This window comes from Strix uralensis, chromosome 3 (genome assembly GCF_047716275.1).
Source record: "Strix uralensis isolate ZFMK-TIS-50842 chromosome 3, bStrUra1, whole genome shotgun sequence".
NCBI classification, from domain to species: Eukaryota; Metazoa; Chordata; class Aves; order Strigiformes; family Strigidae; genus Strix; species Strix uralensis.
Window position 1 is genome coordinate 94,895,122 of NC_133974.1, and position 17,200 is coordinate 94,912,321.

A 17,200-nucleotide genomic window follows, 5' to 3' on the forward strand; every position below is an offset into this window, starting at 1 on the left:
AAATAATTAATTCAGAAAGGGTTTTAAGCTACTGTATGTTCAGCTGAACAGTAGTTATTCCATATATGCATGTTGTTAGCTTGCAGCGAATGTGTGATGATGCAAGTTGGCTTGGTCTGCGGTGAAGGAAGGTTAAAGAGAAGCTACAGTACCTTGTACTTGGTGCAGGTGCAGACCTCTCAAGTAGTGCATGTTAATCTGTGACAATGCTGTGAGTATTGTTTGCCAAAGAACTCTCTTAAATTTGGCACTGGAAGATACTGGGTCCAACTTCTCCAGAATAGGAAGACTCTGGATTTTCTTTTCTACATAGCCACAGAGGTGTACCTAAACAAGACGGAAAGTTTGCCACTGTATCCCTTGCAAACTAATCTGCTTTGCTCACAGTATTACTAAATCGTATTTTTTTTATACATTAGCTGGTTTAAGTGTGGTTTTCATTGCAGGGTAATTTAAAAGCTTTCTAGTGGTATAGATACTGAAAACTGAGGGTACTATATGAATATTTTTTTAAAATGTGCTTGTGATTAGCAAAAAGTAAGTCTGCTATTTGGAGTGTCAAATGGCAACGGTAAAAGCTCCTTAGAATAAAGCAGATGAAGCTACTGAACATGTTGAAAAGTACCCATTAAATGGCTGGGTAACTTGCTAGTTCTCTTGTTTTTGGTTTATGCTAATGTTTTGTCCCTACATGCTTGTATGTTAATCATTTGGTGTGTTTAGCAAGAAAATAAGGAGATCTTAATTTGATGCCACAAGTTTCATCTTCAGTCAACTAAACCCAATGATTTTATTACCTCAATTTCCCCAATGTTTTTTTACATTTGCTCAGTGATCTGCATATTTTGTTTGTAGTCCCTTACACTAATAAACTTGTTATCAGGAGTTACAGTTTTCTTTTCCAGCGCTTGAATTTTCAGCAAACTTTCATTTTTAAAATAAATTACCATGTTTTCAAAGTCTGCATTTGGGAATCCAGATAAATATGGGAATTGACAAGAAAACATTGGCTACAAATTATTACCCAGAAATGGTGTGACATCTTCAGGCATAAGCAGCAGACTATGTAGGTGCATATTTCACATGACATTCACTTCAGCCTAGTGTCCCTTCCTAGGAAGCTATTTAAGTGATACAAGCAATATTTGTCAATAGTAGACATTGAGTATAAGTCTCTTTTCTGTAAGTATTCTACATTTCTTCTGCTTGGAAGAGCTTTGAAGGAAGAATGTTTTGGTAGAATTCATCTGTGTAATTTTTTTCCCCCTTCAAGCATAGTTTTTCCCTAAAGTCTGCCATATATCAGCATTTGAGACAGAAAATTAGAAATTTGACCTACTTATCTTGTATGCAGGTTCCCATCAGGAGGATATTAAGGAAGACATAAACCTTTCATATTTTATTAGCATTAATGTAACCATTGAAGAAAGATCAAAACAATAAATCTGCCAAGACACAGGAAAAGTTCTCTTACAAAAAAAAAAAAAAGAGTTTTTTCCTCATGCACTTGTCAACTTGTATGCTGGAGGAGCTGTTCAGATAAAAAATTGTATTATGACACCAAATAGTGGGTTTTTTCCTCCTCTTGTTTGCCAGAACCATCGCCGTGGTAAAAAGTATTTCTATTCCAAAGTGTGCCCATAGGACAAGGATTATAATGAAAAGAAAAAATAAAGCCTTGCAATCATTAGTTTGGATGATGCCTCAAAGGTTTTTGAGAGCCAGCAGTATGAAGATTTTGTAGGAAAAAAAGATGGAACTCTGTGGTCTAGTGTATAGCTTCTTATGTATTTTGATTTGTTTCGTAATGGTTAGGTAATGTTACAATTGATGGCAAGTACTGTGAGGCTTACTCTAGTCAGCAGGGCATCCCAGATCCCATTTATATTGGGTGCCTGTGTTGTGGAAGTGCAGCACGAAGTGGCATATTACACTTTTTTTTTTTCCTACTGTACAACTTTAATGATGATTTAATACACCATTCTAAACAGCCAGATTCTAAAACATTTTCATGCAGCTTAAAGAAACCTGGAAAAAATCGGTGGAACTGTGTGAGTGCGCTCAGTTAATTTTTAATTGTGTCATAGAGAAGGTAGTAGAAACAGGCAGATAAAATGCAATAATGATACAATCAATTCATACATTATATCCATAAAGTCGGTGAGTTTTTAAGTACTTTATTTCTCAGTAGCAGTTCATGAGAAACATGCATCTTTAATATTTTGTATAGTTTATGTGCACGTGTTTTATGAGGATATCTGTTCTAGATGGGTGTGGTAGCATTTATATTGTACAAGATTACAGTATCTCTCTCATTGCTCTACGTTTTTTCTAGTTTAAAATTTAAATCTAGAAGATGCAAATAGTTCTTCTACTGCTTGAACAAAACAGTTAAGCAGGTGTATGGTCCTTTCTGAAGTTTTGGATTTATTGATGTTCTTTTACTAATGCATGTGCTTGATCACAGCGGTGCCAGAAGCCTAAATGCTTTGAGACTGAACCTGTACAATCAAGAGGACAGCCTTTTGGGAGTTATAGAAAGGGCAGGCTCTGGAAATAGAAGTACACAAATTTTCAGCCAGAGCCAAACCCAAGAAATAATTACTTTTTTATGATCATTTTTTATCAATCTCTGTGTTGAAAAAAGGACAAAAAGACCTGGTACACCACTAATTAGATTTTATATTTTTTTAATTGCTCTGAAATGTTAAACTCCTGAGCAAAAAATACATGAAAGATGATTGAAGGGGGTTTATAACATTAAAACAACTTTGAGGTATGTTTCTCATTGGTGTTCCAAGGGACTTTTAAGGTGTTCTTTAGCGTTTGACTTCTGGAGGGCATTGTGTTAGAAATCCAACCTTCTTGGAGCTCTCTCACTGACAGGAAAGTGATGATAGAACAGCCTTTGAGCAGTATAATAAATCGCCCAGCCCTGGCAATAATAGTGGCCATTAGGGATGTGCTTTTTTTTTCCCCCCCTGTTCAGTTTCCAGCTGTACTAATAGAACTGTGCATCAAGCAAGGCTGTAAATAAAAGTTATAACCTAATAGGTGGGCGTTGAAGTGGAACGGACAGGAGCTGAGGCATGGAGGCCTTATTACTGCTCATCAGCAATTATAAACAGAATAAAGTGTCCGGGACTTGCACTGATGTGGCAGGAGCTAATAGAGGCTGGGAGATGACACCGTACCATGATCAGATGATGTATGTTGATGGGTTTTTACTATCTCATCTTATTGCCCATTTCTGTGATGTGTTGTATTATCTGTTCTGTGCTTCTGTATCTATCTGGATGGACAGATTGGTTTCCTCTCCTGCTCAAAGGAGCTTAAGTTCATATACTCAAGCTTGCTTTTTTGTACATATACTTTGCATTAGTTGCCAGTACTACTTATCTAAGAGTCTCCTCAACGTGTTATGATTATTGTAGATTAAAATCTCCTAATGGTAAGGATCATAATAGTCACATCTGTAAACAAATTTAAGGGCTTGCTGCAATTGTAGGATGTATTTTCACTATCACTTTGTTCAACATTACAAAATCACCTTCATTCATTAAAAATAGTGGATATAGTCACCTGAACTATTTTTTACACTAAATGCATCCCATGCATTTTAGACTAAATATGTTATAACCAGTGTGGTTGGAAAATCCAAAGAGGTGGGTTGGGTTTGGGGTCAATATATCAAAAAGTTTGTTAAAAGTCAGCTATAGCTGTGATGATCCTTGCCTTTGAGTTATAAAAACATAAACTGTTCCTGGGAAGGTCTTTAAGAGCTTGTTAGCACACAATAATTGGTAATATTCACAAAAAAGTCTTGATCTTTTACCTGTCACAGTCTAGCACATTTCTGTGCTCTTTACTAAACCATGGTGGGAAAAAAAATGCCTTGAAATTTAGCCTGTACTTGCTTTAATCTAAAGAGAAGTTTTGCAAGCATCTTCATAGTTCATACATTAATCACTCATGCTGTTTACTTATGAAGAGAATTTTCTTCTGAGTAGTGGAAAAAATACTGCATTCAGAAATGAAAAGGTGTGCAGCAGCATGACTGCATGTGAAAAGAGTGTCTCCTATCCTTGTCTATTCAGTACAGCCAGGATAAAATAAATAGATTATTCTTCTGTCATTTTATGATATTAGGACGGGAATACTTACATCTGCCTGTTTTAAAGTACACTAAACTGAGATGAATGGAAACTCATCCTTTTCATAGTCGGTATTTCTTTCAAATTAACTTTCACACTTGTTTCCCAGGTGTTCCTTTCCTTTGCATTGCTCATAAAATGAGGAAGCTAGATGGTTGAAGTGGCCAAAGGGACAAAAAATGTAATGTGATTGTGGAAGCCCTATTTCACACATTGTATAAATGAATTAGAAATACTTAGAGACAGTGTTTTGAAGATGTTTATAAAATGTGCTAGTAATTTCTATTTAGGAATAAATTCTTTTTCTAATCAATCTGTTGAAGTCATTCATGAAGCAATTGCTGGCCTTAAGAAGTAAAACCAAATTACTGTTATGGAATAGGATAAGTAGATGAATACGATAATTTACGTGCTTATTAACGTTTCCCATTTTATAACATTCTATTCCCCAGAATTGTACTAGCTCAGATAAATTCTTTTAAGAGCATGTAAGGCAGTTGTATATGATCTCCATGTTACTAATGTATCCTTTCTAAAGACAACAGGAAGACCTCAAACAGAGGATTGCTGCTTTCCCATTGTGTGGTGTATCAGTGAATCTTTGTAGTTAGCTACCTCATGCAGAAAGTGGGATTCGGTGTATGCTAGTGTGAGGGGCAGAAATGTAAACCAATTTAAACAGATTTTGATTATACAGGGGTGTATGGGTTATGAGAAGGGAGCTTTTCCTCCCTTTGGAGGAGGGAAAAAACCAACAACACAATAGAATAAAAGCATAATAATTAAAATGTATATGTGGATAGGGAGTAAGGGTTTCCTGGCCTGTATAATGTCCCAGCAGGTGCTGAGACACACAGCTCTGTACCTCATAATATTCCCAACTATCCGAGATCAGTACCATGTTGTCAGTTCATTCAGAGTCTTAAGTTTTCAAGTCCAGCATCCTAATAAAGAATGTCCTCCAGGTACTTAAAACTGTTACTCCTACCACCTTTATTTATCCTCTTAAATCTCCTAAATTCATCTTCTTTTATCTTTTGTGCTGTTCAGATATGCCCTTGAACCTTCCTTTTTCATTCTTACTTCACCAAATAACTTGTTTAAGACTTTTTTTTGGTTACTTAAGCCCATTCTTCAGCTTTCACTTGTCTTTATCTCTTGTTGCTGCTCTTGATTCAAATTTTTCATGTTTTCATTTCCATATCCTGAATCCTGTTATGAAAAAAACACATTCAAAGTAGAACAACTTTGAGGAAAATGTGCTTAGGCCAGGAGGACAGAATGATCTCTTGAGAGTAGTTCACATTGAATTGTAAGCCAGTAGGAAAATTATTTTGAATGTCAAGTTAAAGGTAGTACCAGATGATAGGAAAATAGTAAGCACTGTCTCAGGATTAGCTGTGTTAGGAAGAGTATAGCCAGCAGATCAAGGGAGGAGATTTTTCCCCTCTAGTTGTTGCTGGAACAGGAACCCACAGAGGCTGCAAAATCTTAGTCCTTGAAAATTGGACCAGGCCCCCAAGATACCTGATCCAGCTTTGATGTTTACTCTGCATCAAGCAGGAGGCTGGATTAGGTGAGCCCCAGAAATCCCGTCCAACGTCATTTTTTCAATGACATGAACAGAAAACAAATATGATCTGAGTGATTAAAAGTATTTAGTCTAAGCTCAATAGCATTCATAGCACTTAATGAGGCTCTAGAAGTACAGGTGAACGTTTAGTGCCTCAAGCATTACAGAGAAGAGCCAGGAGAGAGACTCTTGGAAAGGTGGGGGAGTTGGGATGGTCGACGCAAACCAAAGAGCTGGGAGAACAGTCCTTGCAGCAGGGTTCTCAGTGACCATGAGTAGGATAAGTGTGAAGTGTGCTTTGGTAAATAAGATACTCTCCTGTCCTGAAAAACTGTGTGCTGCTGCCCTTATCCCTTTCTTACCACTTTTTCTCTGTGGTCTGGTTGGTGAAGTTCTTGCCAATTACAAAATTGTATGTTTTTAAGATCATTGTCTTTTAAAATTTGGATGTGACCACATCTTTGTATTAAAGTCATAGGGAATTATGACAAAGAATTTGTCCTTCAGTTCGTTGAAACAGAAGAGTAAATATTTCATTCTTTATATATATTTTGATTAAAAAGAAACAACTTTACCTTGAATATTTTTGTAGTGGTTTCATGCCATGTTTATTTCTCAGAACTATCAGGATCTCTGTGATAAGTTAACTGACCTCTGAGAGTAGGTACATAGTTATTATTAGAGAATATACATCTATCAAGCTTACATAGCATTATGCTCCCCACAGCACTGAATTCCTTGTTTAATTACCAGCATCCTCCCACAGACTGCTGGAAAGCCACTCCCAAATAACAATTGCAGCTCATAACTTTATATAAACCCTATCTCCATTAATTTGAAGGGCAAAGAAATCGGGGTTACGTCTTGCATTTTCCACCTACAACCCCTTCCTAAAATTTTATAAAAATATATATTGGAACAGGATTGGGGGAGTTTAGGGTTTACTTTCATTTTGATTGGGCTTGCCCAGTAGCAAGACAATATGGAGAATGTCGCAAAGAATAATTGAGATCATTAACTTCAAAATCTGTGAGAACTCTGCTCCCGTCAGTGTGAAGAATTGAACTGATTTTACCTCATTGTGTTGCAGACAGCACCTTGATCTGATCTGTACAGATCAGACAACTTTCTTACTGGTATGCTTTAGAAAACAAGACACAGCTTTTTATCGTTTTAAGTTTCTTACTCCACTGGAGGTTTTTTTAACAAGTTCAGCATTAAATAGCTGGCCTGAAATATATTTAAAAACACATAGGCACTTACGTTTGCTTTTTAATACTTGGGGTTTTTTTTACTGTCTTAAATTAAAACACATGTAACTTGCAGGGAGCTAATCCATGATCCTGGTACTGGCTGTACTTTTTGATGTGAGGGCAGTGCCTCAAAGGTTTCATCTGACTCTTGGGGAAGGCCTCTATTCTGACTGATGAGTTCAGTGAGCATTACACAGCTTTTAAGTACAAGTTTTGACTATTTTCCATGTAGGTATTAATTTTCATAAGGACCTTAAAAATATATGGAAGTAATTTTAGAGTCTTTTGGAAATATGCTTAAGTCTGTTGAGCATACACATGGTAAAGTGTATCTTCCTACAAAGTGAGAGTTTTATAAATATTTGTATGTTCACTGAATCATCATGCAAACAAGTTACCTCTTTTTCCTATTCTTGTTGCAAATTATTTTGTACATAAACTTCAGGGAATAACTAATGAAACTGACATCTTCGGGCAAAAGAGGGTTGAAAAAGACCTCTATGTACTGTTGCATCCTCTGAGTTTCATTGATCTGTTCTACTTCCCCCTATGTGTAGATCTGGTCTTTGGTTCAGATTAGTGTAGATGCTTCCCAAATATCTCCTTTCAAAACAGTAAGAACTACCCAGTAAACCAGCCTGACTTCTGATGTATTGTAGACAGCAATCAGGTGTACAGAAATTGTCTTCTTTGCCAGGGCTGCTTGTTTTTTCCCCACAAAAATCACTAGAAAAAGTAACACAATTACTTATATATTATATAAGTTATATATTATATGTTATATATATGTTATTATTATATATATAATAAACTGATTTTTAAGCTCTATTTAAAATAACTGAATGAAAACCAAGTGTATTTTGAAGATAGGTTAGCTGTACATTTCAGAACCTACTCTTAATGCATTCAGTATAATTTTTACCAAAGAACAAGAGATTTTTTTCCTTAACATTAATCAGTTACAGTCCTTGGAATTATAGTCTCTCATTGCAGGATTTCTGTTGGTAATGGCATCACTGAAGTTCTGCAGTTAATGACAGAGAAGTTTTTTGAAAGATAAATATTGATTTTTTTTTTTTTTTTTTTTTTTCACTGCTAGCAGGCAAGAGTTCTTTACCGTTCCTCTCTGAATCAGTGTCTTAGCCTTGGAAAACCCTCATTACACCAGTGGGGGGAAGGGTGTACCAAGAAAAACTCAGTGTGTGAATGAAAAATAACAGAGCAAGTAGTTTCTATATAGAACTGGTTTTAGGCTATTAGTTTGAAGAATTACCTTCCTGAATCCTGTATACCATCTGATTGATGAGGACATAGCTGGAGTATACTACTACGATTCTGAAGCAGAGCAGCACTGCTTATTTATGCACTCTTGAGATGACTAGTGAATATGCAATATTTATAGCATTATCTATTCTTGTTAATCCAATAGTAGAGAATTTCACAAAGCATAAGAGGGCTGTCATTAAAGTCGACAAAAACAAAGCTATGATATTGCTGAATGCTTTTGTATTTCCCATTTTAGCAGCACCAGTGTAAGCTTATTTGTATGTGTTTATACATACATATTCATATATGTAAATATATGTATCTGAATATTAGCAAGTAGTCTTCAGGTGCTGTGGAATGGCCAGGATGTTCATGATTTGCCTTCATAACTTTTTCATCATGTATATTACTGTGTTACAGCTTTTTATTTCCTCCTTGTGTTTCTGTTCTTCCATTTAGCTGTCTGTATTTGTGCATTACTCCTTCACCTAACAATCCTGTTCTGATTATTCAGGCCACTTTACAGTATCATTTGTTCTCCAACTTTAACGGTCACCAGAATCTGTCTTTGTTCCTCTCCTGACCCCAACCCTATGATGCCAAAATACATAATAATGAAGAAATAAGTTCAAATTGACACCTGTAAAATATTTTTTTGAAAACTAGTGAGTTTAGTGTTGTGACCTTCTTTCTCTTCTGGCCTTTTCAAGGTTTGTTCTTTATAGTAGTCTGAATATATGAAGGGCTTGAGATGCTGTTTGTCAGCTGTTTAAAAAAAGCCAACAACCCAAAACAACTTCTCTTAACATCCTTAGAATAGTATCAAGCTTCTACAGTGTGTAACCAGTAATCAAGACAACAGGAATTCAGTCTCATGCCTGCGCACACTAGCAGTCGCTATCTGAGTAAGATTTTGCTGTCAGCAGCTGTTTTTAAACATGCTCTTCAGCTGTTTACCCTTGTAGCAAGAGATGGACAGCAAGCACCAGGCCAAGTGCTCAGCAGGACTGTCCAACCTGTTCTGTTTACAAACTCATCTGTTGTGGGCTTCAGAGGTTGACAGGCTTGGCCCGTTGGTGTAATGTAGGAAAGGAACCCCATTCACTTAGTTTTCTAAATAAGCAAGGTCGTTCTTTCAGTCAGCAGCAGTAGGGGTGGCCATTGCCTTAGGAAATGTTTCAGCTAATTGAAATGCCCTAAGTTCATCCATTAAAGGAACTGTACAGTACAGGTGCCTGAATACATTTAAATATGTCCTTGTTTGAATCAATTGGGCATATAAGTAAAAATGTTTGAGAAATAAATGAGTATTTCCATAAACTAAAGACATGCTGACATCAGAGAGTATGGGGGGGAGTAATGCAAGAATTTATCTATAAAACAGATGTAGTATAGGAGCCTAAATATGAGATGAAAACTAATTAGCTTTTCGCTTAATTTAGCAATAAGAAATATATTGACAAGAAAGGATAATAAGCATTTTCACACTTTTTCTAATTATAACTTAGCTAAATGCATGCAGTAGCCTATGTAGTTCACTATTTGTCATACAATTTTCAACGGGCATTTTGTTCATCTGGGTTACTGGCACTAGATTAGTCTCTTCTGTTTCATTAGAGATGGCAGTTAATAGCCTCATTAAGTTACACTGCAGTACTGTATACTTCCTTTTTGACATGATAGTACCAACAGTACAGGTTTAGAGGAAAACAAAAAAATCTGAGAGGTACAAAGGAATTAGTATATATATAAATATTTTTTTTTTAATTTTATTTTCCCATCCATGAATCTCATAATTACAGAATGGCTGAGGGTGGAAGGGGCCTTTGGGGACCATCTGGTCCAACCTCCTTGCTCAGAGCAGGGTCACCTAGAGCAGGCTGGGGCTGTGTCCAGTCAGGTTTTGAGCACCTCTGAGGATAGAGCCTCCACAACCCCCGCCCTGGGCAACCTGTGCCAGGGTGAGGTCTCCTCTACAGTAAAAAAGTGTTTTCTTATGTGTAAGTGGTATGTTACTAAAATTACACGGTCGTGTATGGTTATGCTCCCACACTTTTCTGTTTTCCTGAAATCGTACGCTAGCAGTAATATATGCATTAATACTAATTCACACACACACACACATATATATATATATATAATTTTAACTAGAGAGTGTTAAGTTTTGAAGTTTGGTGATAAGAAACACAAATTAGCTTGATGCATGTAAACCACTGGGGGTGGGGGGCAGCTTCCTGGTTACCTAAGCAAACAAGGCCCCCGTAGTTTGTCCTGCAATAACTTCTGAATCTCTTACTTTAATCAGTTTTTACAAAGGTACTAGGGTCTTGAACACACTAATCTCACAAGCAGGTTTTATGAAAATGGGCAGCTTAATACTTGCAGGGGATACGTGTGTGACACAGTGCAAATCAGCGTCCCTGTTTGAAATAACTTGTAGCTGTGGCTGACAGCCCCTCTGTGTCAGGCCAGGGGGCTTTTGGGGAGGGTGACTGGTAGCCGGGGGACCCATCTTGCCTTGCAGCCTGTGTTTCCACTTGTCCAAATTCAAGTCAGCTGGAGCCTGTAGGCTCTGTTCCTTGCGTTAGCTCAGCCACAGCCCTACACAGTTAAGCGGCATATTTGCATAAGTGTACTTGGGTGCTGCAAGACATGCTGTCAGTGAGCCACGTACACAAGTTTTGTGATGCTCTGATGTGTTCATATTTATGTTTTACAAATGCCTCTTCTCACTATGCTAGCAAAGCGCTTGGTACTGCATGAGTTTGATTCTCCTCTTCTTCCCTCGCAACACATGCATCATATGTGCCAGCTCATTTTGGGGAAATTAGGTCATGCTATTGTTGAACTCAAAAGTACCACTTACACTCAAAGCAATACATGCTAAATTTCATTTTTTAACTGTTCCTTTAGTGTTGATTTAAAAAAACCCAACAACTTAAGCCACTGTCTGTAACAGAAGCCTTTTACGTTATCTCTACTGCAAAGGGGGATGGCGAATTTTGCTGGCAGAGTTTGAAGCACATCAGTATTTTTTGCATTTGGAATGTCTTGCAAGACACATCTTGCAAGATGTATCTCAGCCAGGCTAAAAGTTGTGGGGTTTTTTTTGTTGGTTGGTTGTTATTACTAATCAGAGCTGGAAACTACTGCTGCATGGTTTTGGTAATTGATGAGAAATAACAACTTATGTAATGCAACTTCTGGGGGTTCTTTATAGTCTCTAGAGTGAATTCATAGGGAGCATCCTGAGGCAAAGAAGCAGCTGACGAGACTTAAGTTATATAGGGACTATTCCTATGCAGTCTCCCTACTCCACATTGTCTAGGGACAGTGAGTTTTAGTGCAATTGCATTTAAATTCTATGGAGGGGAAAAAATAAATCAGTGAAATGGTGATGCTAAGGGCACTGCGATGATACTAAAAAAGAGATTGCATGGTTAAGGGTTTATGTAAGATTTTTGAGGTATCTGTAGTATTTTAAGAAAAACTGAGGTGAATTCACAAAAGAAATCAATTCGTTATGAGCACTAGTGCTTTGAAAGAGGTGTGCGTTTAGGTTTCTGACACAGCTTTGTGATGCGTGAGAGGATGAGATGTTCATCTCAATGTAAATATCATAGTTTCAAAATAACTCTTTCCACAGCATTATACAGCAACAGGGAGGAACTGAGGTGGTCACAGTTGTCAAACTTGGCCCATAAGATGTTAATCTTGAATTTCTATCTCTTCATTAATAGTCAACAAGCAAATGGGTTTTAGAACAACTATGTTAATTGTAGGTTCATTTGAAGTAGAGATGATTTTAAATTATGATTCTGGTAAATGTGATAGGAAAGATTTGTAAAGAGGCAGTTTCCTCTAGATGAAATTTCTAATGCATAGTCAACATGCCAGGGAATTAAGTAATCCCTCATCTAAAAATTGAATAATGAAGGGAAAAAAAACACCCTAGAAATTGGCAACAAGACATTGCTCAAACTTTAGTTAATCCCTGTTATGTAGTTATTGTCTGTGACTGTGCAAGTTTCTTCATGGACAGAGGTTTTTAACGGCTCAAGCTCCTTTTAAAATAGTTTCAGAGGAGATAGCAGTGATGTTTGAGGGTTCATTAATTATTGCTCTTACTGGTGTTTGCACAGGCAGCTGAGATCATAAATGTCATTCTGTCAGTGTGATGGGTTCTTTATGAAAAGAAAAAAAAACCTGACTGAATGCCTCAAGAGCTGTCATCAAACCAGAGATTAAACAGATTCATCTCATTCTTGAAGCAAGCAGCAGTAGAGGAGGGCTCCTCTTTCTCTCACTGCTCTCCCATCTCTTCCTTCCTTCCTCCTTCCCTGTCACATTTTCTCAGCCCACGTCTTTGCTGGGCTTAGAGCTTCCCACCCTCTCCCCAAAATGCCATGAAAGAGCCATCATGATTGTTAGTGAAGCCGTGTGCATACAGCTGCAAACTTCTCCATGGCAGGAGGGTAAGAGAGTGGGATTCAGCGCTGACAGTCCTAACACCATTTGTTTGGAAAATTTTGAGGAGAGAACATGAGTAATGAAGACAAGAGCAGTGACAGTAAAGAAAAAATGTGAGTTTCTGTCCAAGACATAACAGAATTATTAAGATTCTTCTTGTTTTCAGACAAACCTACAGTTTCAATCTGTACAACTCTGCTTGTTGTTTCCAGACAAGCCTACAGTTTCAGTCTTGCTCAGCTGAATTACTTTGTTCTCTCATTTCAAATAGGAGTTTGATAGAGTAACCACAATTAGAAGAATCTCTGTCATCAGATACAGGTTAGAAGAATCCTTATGTCTTAACTCTGAATTAAAATTGCAATGGGAGAGCATCAATGGCAGTTACTCTGCTGAGCAATTTCTTTATGAAATTTTAGGGATGTCTCATCTCTCTTTTCCTTCATTTTTACAGAAAAGTTTTATTATTTTTGATATCTGCAGGTAAAAGGAAAGCGGTCTTTTTTTTTTTTTTTTTCTCTCAGACTGAAACATAGAATACCAGGTTGGAAGGAATCTCAAGGATCATCTGGTCCAACCTTTCTTGGCAAAAGCACGGGCTAGACAAGATGGCCCAGCACCCTGTCCAGCTGAATCTTAAAAGTGTCCAATGTTGGGGAATCCACGACTTCCCTGGGGAGATTATTCCAGTGGCTGATTGTTCTCAGTGTGAAAAATTTTCCTCTTACGTCCAATTGGAATCTCCCCAGGAGTAACTTGTATCATTACCCCTTGTCTTTTCCATGTGACTCCTTGTAAAAAGGGAGTCTCTGTCTTTGTAGCCACCCTTTAAATACTAGAACATGGTGATAAGGTCTCCCCTAAGCCTTTTCCTCTCAAGGCTGAACAAACCCAGTTCTCTCAGCCTTTCCTCACACGACAGGCTTCCCGGTCCTTTGATCATCTTTGTGGCCCTTCTCTGGACCCTCTCCAGCCTGTCCACATCTTTTTTGTATAGCGGGCACCAGAACTGAACATAGTATTCAAGGTGTGGCCTGACAAGCACTGGGTGGGATAATGACTTCTTCATCTCTGCTGGTGATGCCCTGGTTGATGCAACCCAGCATCCTGTTGGCTTCCTTTGTCACTGCAGCACACTGTTCGCTCATGTTGAGCTCGTTGTCCACCAGGACCCCCAGGTGTCTTTCCACAGAGCTGCCCCCCAGCCAGGTAGATCCCAGCCTGTGCTGCACTCCTGGATTATGTTTTCCCAGGTGCAAGACCTTATGCTTGTCCATGTTGAACTTCATAAGGTTCTTGTTAGCCCACTCTTCCAGCCTATCCAGGTCTTCCTGCAGGGTGGCTCTCCCTTCTGAAGTGTCCACTTCCCCACGCAGTTTGGTATCATCAGCAAACTTCATCAGGGTACTTGTTGGGTATTTGTTGGTTTAAGTGTGATGCTAAAATGCAAGTTGAGTGTGGAAAATGTTTCTTAAAAGCAAAGCAAGAAGTAATTCTTGTTGCACAAACCATTGTTCTAAGGAAAGCCACTGTCAGTCACTGGCTGAAAGAATCCTCTTCTCTGTAGCCATTTTTGATTGTTTAATAGTTCACACTGAGAATTTTCTCTTGAGTCTAGTTGCAGTACTTCACTCTGTTCCTAGGGTGGGCTTTTTTTTCTGCAATCCAGGTAGTAAAGCTATGCATGACAATTTCCTTTTGCTATCAGACCTCTGAAGTTTAATGTTGCAAGATTCCAGGTGCTGGAAGACTTATTTTGTGTCCTGTATTGCTTGTGTCAGTATTGTGGAAGGCAACGTGATCTGGAAGGAAATGTATGCAGGACAGAATCTGAAAGTTCTGATTTCTGATCTGTGCTGTCTCCTCGCTCTTTGTACGTGCCCATCAGAAGATGTAAGCACGTGTACTGTTGGTCTGTTTTGTAATGAATATTAGCTTGTGCTCATGTGTTCAAGGCCCTGTGCAATCAGTGATCAGATAGCTGGTACTGTCCCTTAGAGTCAGGCTAAGTTTACCTCAACGTTAACACTGTTTCATTTATGGCAAAAAGATAGGCATTTTAAGAAATGAGATACCTGAATTTTAATTTCTATCATATTAACCAACTTATGTTAATATTCAATTAATCATTACCAATTAACAGGAAATGTATAATTAAATATTTTAATTATAGGACTACTAGCCTGACTCGGAGTAGCTATTTTTCTCATTAAGGCACATGGCTTCATTAACTGATTAGACACTGGTTGACTCATACACATGAATCCCTTATTTGGACTTTATTATAAGCAGACCACTATGGTTTCCATCGGCTTAATTCAGAATGCCAAATTTGCCTCTGAGAACTACCAGAATGGCTTATGTTTCTAGAAGCAAAGATGTGTGGGAGGCGGCTATTTCAAAATAGCAGTGTGTCTGTTCCTCTGAGTAATGAATAAACTACAAATCATGTAGCTCCCCATCTCTGGCAACAAGGTGGGCTGGAACAGATTTCAAGCTGCCTGTAGAAGGATGCACCCTAGTACATTCAAGGCTAGTCTGCTTTCAAATGTCTGTGTGATAGGACTGTTGCCTTGGAGTATGAGTCGTGATCTCTGTTCAGAGAATCGGGCAGTCTGTTCAGAGGATCTTTCTCTTGGATCATCTTCTGCAGAGATTTAATTTAAGATGGGACTAGTTGTTCCATAACTGTATTAATTCATTATGCACCATTTTCATTTCCTTGTCAAGGCTCCTGCACAGCCAGGCATGCAGAGGTGGAGTGCATTACATACTGAATGTTAGTTTAGGCCTAATAGATGTATTTTGTAAGGTGTAAGTTGTAATCTATGACACTGATCAAAAAGAAGGGTGTATTGAGGCACATGTCAGATAAAATTATTGCAACTTAATGAAAACTTATCACCTGTATACTGTCCACAGGAAAGGGAACTGCTTTCTGCAATGTGAGACATGGAGACTTTGTACTTCTTGAAAAGCCAGGCACATTTTCAGCGTATCTTAAGAGCAGCATGACAGAACTAAAGTAGACCCAAGTGAGGCAAGTTGTGTATTTGTAATGGCTGTAATATTGGAGTCCAACAGCTGGCAAAACACTATAAGACAAGCTCTAAAACACACTTAAGAAAAGTGGGTTAGTTTATACTGCATGTGAGGAACCAGGGAAAGTTAACAGAGCATACCCCGGAGGGAGAGGCTGGCAGGTATTCCTAGTCTGACTTCATTAGATATTTGCTCAAGGAAAGTCATGATGTTGATAAGCAGTGGAGGATCAGGTAAGATCATTGAAATAACAAGGATATGGATAATGTTTTAGCCATGGCAGTTATCTTTCCCTGGCTAATCAGGACAGCTAACACAAAGTAGACATGTTTTCCATAAGCAGAGGACACCAGGCAACGGAAACCTAAAGGTAAAAACGTGTTCAGTAGGCCACCATCCTGCCCAAAAGATATAGTTACCTTGTTATTTGTTAGATTAATGTACTTTCAAAATGGATTTACCTAATGCTTTGCTTTTCTTCCTTGATCACCATCTTGCACTAGAATATTACTGTAATCAGTCAGCAGCTTTCAGCAGTTAGTTTCCTTGCAACGCTACTACAAACAATTTAATTTTTAGTACAGTTTGGATTAAATTCATTTGCAGCTTCTATTAAAAAAAATACAGAACTGATTCTGCTATGCACAGGTTTGGGAAGGGAAAATGTTTTTTCTAGCCTGACCTGACTCAGATTGCAGAGTGGCAGAATCTGCTGAAATCCACTGACTCTGAGATGCCACAAAAATAAGGCTTGGGCATCGCGTGTTCCAGTCAGTAATGTGCATTTCATGTGCTGTTGTATAGCCCTGGTCAATACACTCTCCATTGTAAAAGAGGGAAAAAAAAGAGAAAAAGGCACTATGCTATCTGAAGTAACAAGGTCCTGAATTTTAACTTCTTAAGGCTTTCCACACACTATTTACTTATAAGCTGAAATTTATAAAGTTATTAATGCAAATAGCATTCTGACTAATTCTTTAAAAATGGTTGAGCACTTTGAATTAATAGTGTGCATGTACAGGTTGGGCTTATTTTGTTTGGGTTTGTATTGTTCATGTATACTAATTCAGGTTTAGATTGTTACCCATGTGGAAAGAGAAGGAAGCACGGTATGGTGCTTTCATGTACTGCCTTCAGTCATAAGAGATATAATTTACATGCTGTGCCTTAAAAATCTCCCTCCTGCCCAGGGAGGAAATAGGTCAAACCTGCATTCAGTTATTTTTCATCAGCAGCCTACTTCAGTTAGCTTGTGCAGGGAGAATGAAGGTGGCACACAGGAGAAACTAAATGAGGTGACAGATGAAGCCTGCAGTTGTTTAGGATGGTGTGTATTCTCCGTGTATCTCTATATGACCCAGCTATGGCTGGAAGAAACTAATCAGTTCATTTTATATTCAGTACTGCCAGCAGGAGGGGTTCTTACAGGGAGCAAAGATAAT

General features: G+C 38.1%; 1 protein-coding gene across 3 annotated transcripts in view; it reads left to right on the forward strand.

The window, feature by feature from the left end:
- ZFAND3 (zinc finger AN1-type containing 3) overlaps positions 1-17,200 on the forward strand; it is a 140,924-nt gene that overhangs the window by 101,031 nt on the left and 22,693 nt on the right. The window lies entirely within an intron of this gene.